The sequence below is a fragment of the Rhipicephalus microplus genome, chromosome 9 (assembly GCF_043290135.1).
Source record: "Rhipicephalus microplus isolate Deutch F79 chromosome 9, USDA_Rmic, whole genome shotgun sequence".
NCBI classification, from domain to species: Eukaryota; Metazoa; Arthropoda; class Arachnida; order Ixodida; family Ixodidae; genus Rhipicephalus; species Rhipicephalus microplus.
Genome location: NC_134708.1, coordinates 94,864,719 through 94,872,766, shown reverse-complemented (window position 1 = coordinate 94,872,766; position 8,048 = coordinate 94,864,719).

Genomic DNA, 8,048 nt, shown 5'->3' with positions numbered 1-8,048 from the left:
CGGGCCGCATCGATCAGGTACAATCCGCCTTGTAGGGCGTGGGACACCACAGGGCTCTGTTCTTTCCCCCACCCTATTCAATATCGCGCTTGCAGGGCTCCCCCGGCTTCTCGATCAGATCCCCGATGTCGCTCACGCTATTTATGCGGACGACATCACTATCTGGTGTACACACGGTTGCGACGGTGCTATCCAAGAGCGACTGCAGCAAGCAGTCGACACTGTCTCTGAGTATGCGAGAAAAGGGGGCTTAAATTTGTCTCCGCAAAAGTCGGAGCTCATAATCATTTGTTCCCGCAGCCCCTCACCTATGCCGCCCATCACTGTACACGTGGATGGTATACCCATACCACAGGTCAGCCGTGCTCGCGTCCTAGGCCTACACGTCCAGGCGGATGGCAGGTCTAACTATACTGTTTCCCTTCTATCCCGACAAACTGAGCAAATTCTGGCCATGATCAGGCGGGTCTCTAACAGGCGCTCGGGTCTTCAAGAAGAGGACCTGCTGCGCTTGGTGGAGGCATGCATCATCAGCCGTCTTACATACCATCTTCCCTTTCAGCAGTTGACCCAAGCGCAACAACTTCGCGTTGATGCCCTCATTCGTAAAGCGACGAAATTAGCCCATGGCCTACCGAAGTATACTTCCACACACCGTCTCCTTAATTTAGGAACGCATAACACACTAGGAGAACTACTAGAGGCGCATTGGGTCAGTCACCGCCAGCGCCTCTTGCTCACACGTGCTGGCCGCTATCTCCTTGCATGGTTAGGGCACTCTGTCCCACCACTTGAACCTGAAGCCCGCCCAACGACCTTATCACCCGCCCTACGTAAGGTACTGAATATTCATCCCTTGCCGCGTAATATGCACCCAGTGCATGACAAAGGACGGCGTAAAGCTCGTGTGCGATACCTTAACCGCATGCTCGAAAACATCCAAGAATCCCAGGCTCTATACACAGACACAGAGCGCACTCAAGAGGGCTATACATCTGTAGTGTTGGATGGCACTGAATCCCTGAAGGACTTTGCTGCAATGCGCGGCACTAATGTTACGTACGGAGAAAGTCTCGGCGTTGCTCTCGCCATTCGACACGCCGTTCGTGTCCCAGGGGAAGTGTATATACTGACGGACTCGCAACAGGCATGCCGGGCGTTCCTATCAGGACATGGCATTCCAAGAGTGGCACAACAAATTCTCCAACAGATCCCGAAAAATAATTCAGTCACACCTTCCCGCATCCACTTAATGTGGACCCCTGGTCATGCCTCGCTGCCGGGCAATGAACGCGCACATGCAGTAGCCCGCGATATTTCCCTCCGAGCGGCCCGGCGTGGTGAAATGACCAGTTCAGGGTCGGGGGATCCCTTGCTGCGTTACGGAGAGATTCTCCGTCATTATAGAAGCGTTCGCTGCACTCACCGTGCGCCACCACCATCCTTCTCGAGAGAGGAAGCAGTGGCACTACGCCAGTTGCAAACCGTCACTTTTCCTAATCTTGTCTCCCTGAACAAATTCTGGCCACACTGTTATGCCGACAATTGTCCGGGCTGCGGCAGGTCACCCTCCATCTTCCACGTCACTATCGAGTGCACGGCAAACCTTTTCCCTCCATTACCACGCCTCCTCCACCCGCTGCGCGAAAAAGAGCTGTGGGACGACGCCCTCCACGACGGACCTCCCGAGGTTCTGCGAGCCATCATACAACGGGCTCGACACGTCGCCGGAGTCGTCCTAGGGACCCCGGACTAGGGGTCCCTCCCATGCTTTTTGTTCTACCTACATAATAAAAATGTTTTGTCTCTCTCTCGAGTGAACTTTTGTTTAAAACACGAAGACATGGGAGTCGGGACGCGTTGAAGTCACTTGCGCTTGGCTTCCTTGGCTAGCGTCTCATCAGTGTCACCCGCACGCCACCTTGACTCGCACCTCATCGGTGTTGCTTGTCTTTCACTGCCGACGCTTGCGTTCAGCTTCCCTGGCTTGCGCATTGTTGGTTTTGACATCGGCATTCGCGAACGCCATGGACTTCGTTAACCATCGCAATGCCAGTGACATACGGGAGAGGTACACGCACACTAGCGGGAAGCATGCTGTGACGGCGTACTTCCCGTAGGCAGGATCGCAAGCTGTCCACATTTTCGGCGCAGCGAGATGCTCAAGGTACGCGCAGCGCGCGCACATGCCAGCTCGCTCACAGGCTTCTCTCGCCGACAGGTGGAGAGAAGTGGCTCGGGTGCGATAATACGAAGGGGTAGACACGGTATACAGTGCGTGTGGAGAGGAAGAAGAAACTGCCGAACACTTGATAATGTACTGTAAAGGGCTTCACCCTATAGTTCAGGGTGATTGCGCAGAGTTTTTCAAAGCACTGGGGTCTATGGACACGGTGGGCAAAATAGACTTTAAGCGGGTAGAATAAACTAGGAGGTTATCTGATTGGTGGCTAAAGTCAAGGCACAAGAGAAATTAAAACTTTCACTGCAAAGTATGAGGCCTCAACCTCTCTATTTGAAGGGAAAAAATAAATCTAGTTTTTGGTTCACTCAGTATTACGGCTTGCTGGCGTTAGCCACCCCCGATCTAAAGGGTACAGCCGTATCAATCCAACTACGCATCCATCGATAATGCACACCTGAGGAGTGGGCTCGAGCGTTGCGAGTGGTGGACAAGGTGAAGCGAGAGTGCTGACGCGTGGTGAGTGCTCTACCGAGGGAAAGAGACGTCACTGCGCACTGCTAGAAGGGCGTGAGCTATTTGGCACCGCTGAAACACCCGCTGCGAGCAAAGCTGTGCGGACGAAGTGACAGCGTTACACAGGCTAGTCAAAGAGCTGCTTCGCATTTAATATTGCTGAATCGCTGAAATATTTCAGGGACTATTTGCTGTGCCCTTACAGCCCTGATTGGACGAGACAGCTCTGACTTTGGCTGTACTGCCAACAGCTTGTGAAATGTAGTATCGAATTTCGCGTTGCGTGCCGGGCGTGTGAGCACTCCTTGAAGTGAAGTGCTCCTTAGCTCGGCCCCTCATTTCTTGACCGAAACAGTCCACCCAATCGTTCCCGTCTACACCAGCATGTACTGGGGCACCAGGTTATTTTGTGGTCCTGCGTGAGGGTTTGTCCCAAAACATATAGGATGGTGGCCAGCAATAAGGTGACATACTTTCTCCAACTTTGTCAGTATATATGCCGATTGGTGCTTAGCTTCATCGGCTAGTATGACCAAGGCGAAACGTTGCGATTGAATAAGTGTGTAATGATGAAGCCGCAAACGTGCTTTTTCTATTAGTCGCGAGGACCGTGATAGCGAAGCTAGGTGTTTTTCGGCGTGGGTATTGACTTGCGTCCCCGAAACACATGTCCGGGTCGTCCTGCCTCCTTAGCAAAGATGTCGCCTTTGCTTGTCTCCGTCTTGCGTGGCATGTAAAGTGCATGGTGCTTGGAATGGTATCTGCGTGCAGCGGTGTTCGCAGTGTGTGTGGCAGCAGCTCAGTCTCATCCTGGCAAAATTGCGTCCCCAGGCGGTAGCATGGGCGTGTCTCATAATCATATGGTGGTTTCGGGACGTTAAACCTTAGATATCAACCAATCATGGGGTAGCATGGGCGTCGCAATGGACAACGTCCCGGGGGCGTCGCGTCAAAAGGACACTAAGGTGAATTAAAAATCTATGTCAGAGGGAAAGATTCATGTGTGACAAGGTCGACGCGACAATATTATCAAAGCAGCCTTCATAACTGATATAACTAATACAACTGCATTTAAATACGTCTTACCCAGCGTACTGTAGCAATACATGTTTATTTTTCACACGTATTGCACTTCACCAGATTTCTGCGCATATTTTATATAATGCTTCCAGATTTTTTTGCTGTTATTTTTCATGCTATTGGTTTTACTATGCACATCCCGCCCCTTCTGTAATGTATTTATACCTGGAGGGTACTATAAATAAACAAAAGAACAGTGTCCAATTTACCGAGAAATTAAGATTATAGCAAGAGAACGTATGTGCCACGATTATGACATACGCACTATGATCCGTGTGACGCCAGACTTACCGCCAACAGTTAATCACTAGTACTTGAAGAAACTGCACTAGCTTAAGAAATGTCCGTGTTTCAAGAGACACAATAAAATGGTGCTTGTTCGTTTCTTTTAAATTCATGGAAAAAACAACCGTCAAACGTAACTATGAGGAATGGCTCGAGTGTTTCAAAACTTAAATTTCCCCTGTTTTTACTGGACAGGTCTTGTCATCTAGCGAGGCCCAGCTGCGCCAAGCCCGCCTACCCACTGCTGGTCCAGAGGTGCTCACTCGTTCTCTCTTTTTACGGCCTAAGCAACCCGCGAGAGTTGTTGTCTGCCGACTTCCTACGCGAGCCGCCAGCCGTCACGAGCGCAGCAGTAGTCTGTGATTTAAAACCTGCCCTGAGATAGCTCGCGAGGGAGGAACGTGGGCTGCTTCTGGCTCAGCGCGCTGCATGTAGCCTACTGGCTCTTCAAGAATGTGGCTGTGATCTTTAGCTCCAGTGCCTGCCTTCACACGTCGGCATCGTGAGGAAGGAGGGTGCAGACAAACTTGTCAAAGACGCCCACTCCGCAGAGATCTCGCTAACGGACTACGCAAGATTCTTCGAGTCTGCTCGCAACAACCTTCGCCAGGAATTAACGCGCCAGCATCCTGACGCTCAGGTTGCCACCGGACGCCCCCTCCTCCCTTGCCAGCGACTGGTTTCACCCGCCGTGAGCGAGGGCTCCTCTCAACCTTGAGGACCAGCACCGTATGGTCAGGGGAACAAAAACAGCGTCTGCGCGGCACGATCTCACCGAACTGCGCTGACTGCGGCGCGGTGTAAACATTGTCCCACCTCTTGTGTGAGTGTCCTGATCTCAGTGATGCGCGCAATCAGCTCTTCAAGAAATACTATGTCGTGTCGTCGGACTGTCGTGTGCAACTCTGCAAGACCTCGTACACCCTATTAGCTACGAAGAGCTTCGCCGCTCTGCCCTTGCGGTCTTACTTGAGTTTTTCGAGGACACCAGGTTGACCAAGCGACTTTTATGAGCCACTAGCTGCGGTGAAGCGTGTCCTCCTACACTCTCAAGTTTTCACGCTCGAATTAACTTTTCAAAACGCGTCCTTCTCCCATCACGCAATTTTTTATTTTTTTCTCCTCATTGACTCCAACAGCTGGACACTCCGCTGCTTCAAGAAAGGCAAGCAAATGAAATGAACGCTGAGCCTAAAGATCTCGAGCATGGCGTTTTCGGGTCTTCGCAAGAAAACCGAACGGAAATTCAGTGAACGCGCGCATGCAAACAAACAACGCCGAGCTACTCCTTCAATGCATTTGCGTGACCTTCAAAAAAAATAGGTTTTCTCTCATTATTTCTGCGGATCAGTGAAGAATCATGTCGCTGAGCCTTTCTAACATGACACCCCGTGGGGGTGTCTGCGTATGCTGGCGTTTGGTGTGTAGCGACACCTCGTACCCGAGCTAAGAGGAGTATTTCGACTGCCTCCCACGCCTAGCCGTGAGTGGCTCAGCCGTGTGCGGGAAAAAAGGGGATCCGGGGGGTTGAGCCGACGTCGGGTGATTGGCCTTTTTAGGCCCCCGGCAGAGGTAACACACCCCTTTGACATCGGCTTCACGTACACGGCACCTCTGAGCTTACCCACCCAGCGGAAATCGGCAGTCGCCTTTCTTATCCCCCTCTTCGATCTTTTTCTTTCCTGTACCCTTTCTCATCTGTTCTGTCTTCTAATTCCTTCTGTTACTCCCCCAATTTCATAGGCGGCTTGGGTTAACCTAGTGCAACTAGCCAACCTTGGCCTACGCGCATTAGGTTATCGTAGCAGTGTACAGCTGGCGTCTGCATGTTTCGCGTTTCACGAATGTTGTTGCGTGCCCTCGTTGGGGTCCGTGGTGAGCGGCCGCCATAGTTACTGAATTATATTCCCCTATCATGCATAGAACCTTTCCACTCCTCAATGATCGTGCCGCTTCAAAGCACGTATGCACCGAAGAATTTTCCTTTTTCAGCCGACTCAAAGAAGTACCTCCTCGCTATCATGTCGTACACAGTGAGAAGCCCAACAAAACAGCCAGAACGGGGTCCCCGCTTATAGTATCGCTGTCACTGACAGCTAGGCTAGGAGATCACTTTTAAGTTACAAAAATGGCCAGTGGCGACCTTCTTGTAGAACTCCGTCACAAAAACATTTTCACAAACTAAACAACTTTTCAACATTCAGCGACATTCCCATCAGAGTATTAACTCATCGATCCATGAACGCTGCACGTGGAGTTGTTTCCGACACAGACCTCCTTCACCTTAAGGAGGCTGAACTCCTCGAGGGCTGGAAAGAACAGAATGTGACCAATGTGAAGCTCATCGTAATCCGAAGGAACTATCAGGAAACTCCCACATAACACTTGGTAGTGACATTTGTCACCAAAGAACTACCACTAGCTATGCTAAGACACCGATGAGACCCTACATACCGAAACCCCGCCGATGTTACCAGTGTCGAAGGTTCGGCCATTGCTCTCAGAGCTGTAGTGGTCGACTTACTTGTTCCAAATGAGGTGCCCAAGGCCATGTATTTGACAAATGTAATAAAACCCCACACTGTGTAAACTGTGACGGAAACCACGCGTCGTATTCACGTTCTTGTCCACAGTGGAAAAAAATAAAAGACATTATTACACTGAAGATCTGCGAAAATATCTTCATGAAAGCACGCCGAAGGTGTCCTTTTCATGGCACAACTTACACTGATGCGGCACGTCAGGGGGCAGCATCGCATCACCCTCCGCTACTACTTAGCCTCACGCGAAGTGAGCCATCGGGTGTGGCGGCCGCCACAGTGGTGGAAGCAGCCAAGCCTGCTCCACCTACCAAGCCAGAGACTCAGGCGACACCGGGGTCATCGGGTCTACCGACCACGTCTTACCAGGTGAGGTCGCAAATACGTAACAACAGCTCGCTTACGCGGGCATACAGTGCTTCACATTAGGCAATGAACACAAACGCGGTACTTCATGCGCCGGAAGTGCGGCGTGGCTCCCTGGAGCGCACTGAAAAACCAAAAAACCAATAACAGGGCCCGACGACGGCCCTGCTACTTAAGTTACAACTTCTCACTTGAACAGGTCCTTCATTTTCGTACACACAGAACCACTTTCTATGCAATATAGAAACACAGATTATACAACGGAATGTCAGAGGCCTTCTTACAAACCTCGACGATCTCCAAGAACTTCTGCACAAACACTCACCAAAAGTGCTGTGTATACAGGAAACACACTTAAAATCTTAATACACCAATTTTCTATGCAGTTACATTATTTTCCAGAAGGACCACGGTGATGCCGTGGCATCATCTTCTGTAGCTGTAGCTGTTATAGTTAGGCAAGGTTTAGCATGTAAACACTCAAACCTCCCAGCGTCTCTTGAGGCAGTGGCTGTTCGATTGGTGCTTCTAAGCAAACTCGTCACCATTTGCTTTGTATATATATTGTTACGTCTACGAGAGGGGTTTATTCAGAGCCGAGGTAACGGTTGACTCGACGGTATACAGCAGTGAACGCGCAGGAGCGAGCTCTTGCCACCAACCGAACGTCCTCTTCTTCTGCCACCACCATGTTCGCCGCTACACAGGTGCACATACCTAAATTACACATGTGGTAACATTTCCCTCCGCGCAGACGAAGCCCACTAGGCGAGTCAAACAGTCTCTTGAGGAATAAAGCGCTTCAAACGTGTAACATGGACAAGTTCAGTTTTTGCAGACCGTCGGCCGTTTGAAGGAGACGCGCTATGCGGTAAACTAAATCACTGATACGGTCTACAACAAGATAAGGTGCCGCATAGTGCACTAGCAGTTTCTCGCTCAAACCGCGTTTTCTAGTTGGTGTCCACAGCAACACTAGGTCGCCACGATTGTACGTCACGTGTCGGCGTCGGCGGTCAAAATGTGCCTTCAAGCGATCTTGCGAAGCAAGAGTGCGCAAATAAGCAAGGCGTCTAGCT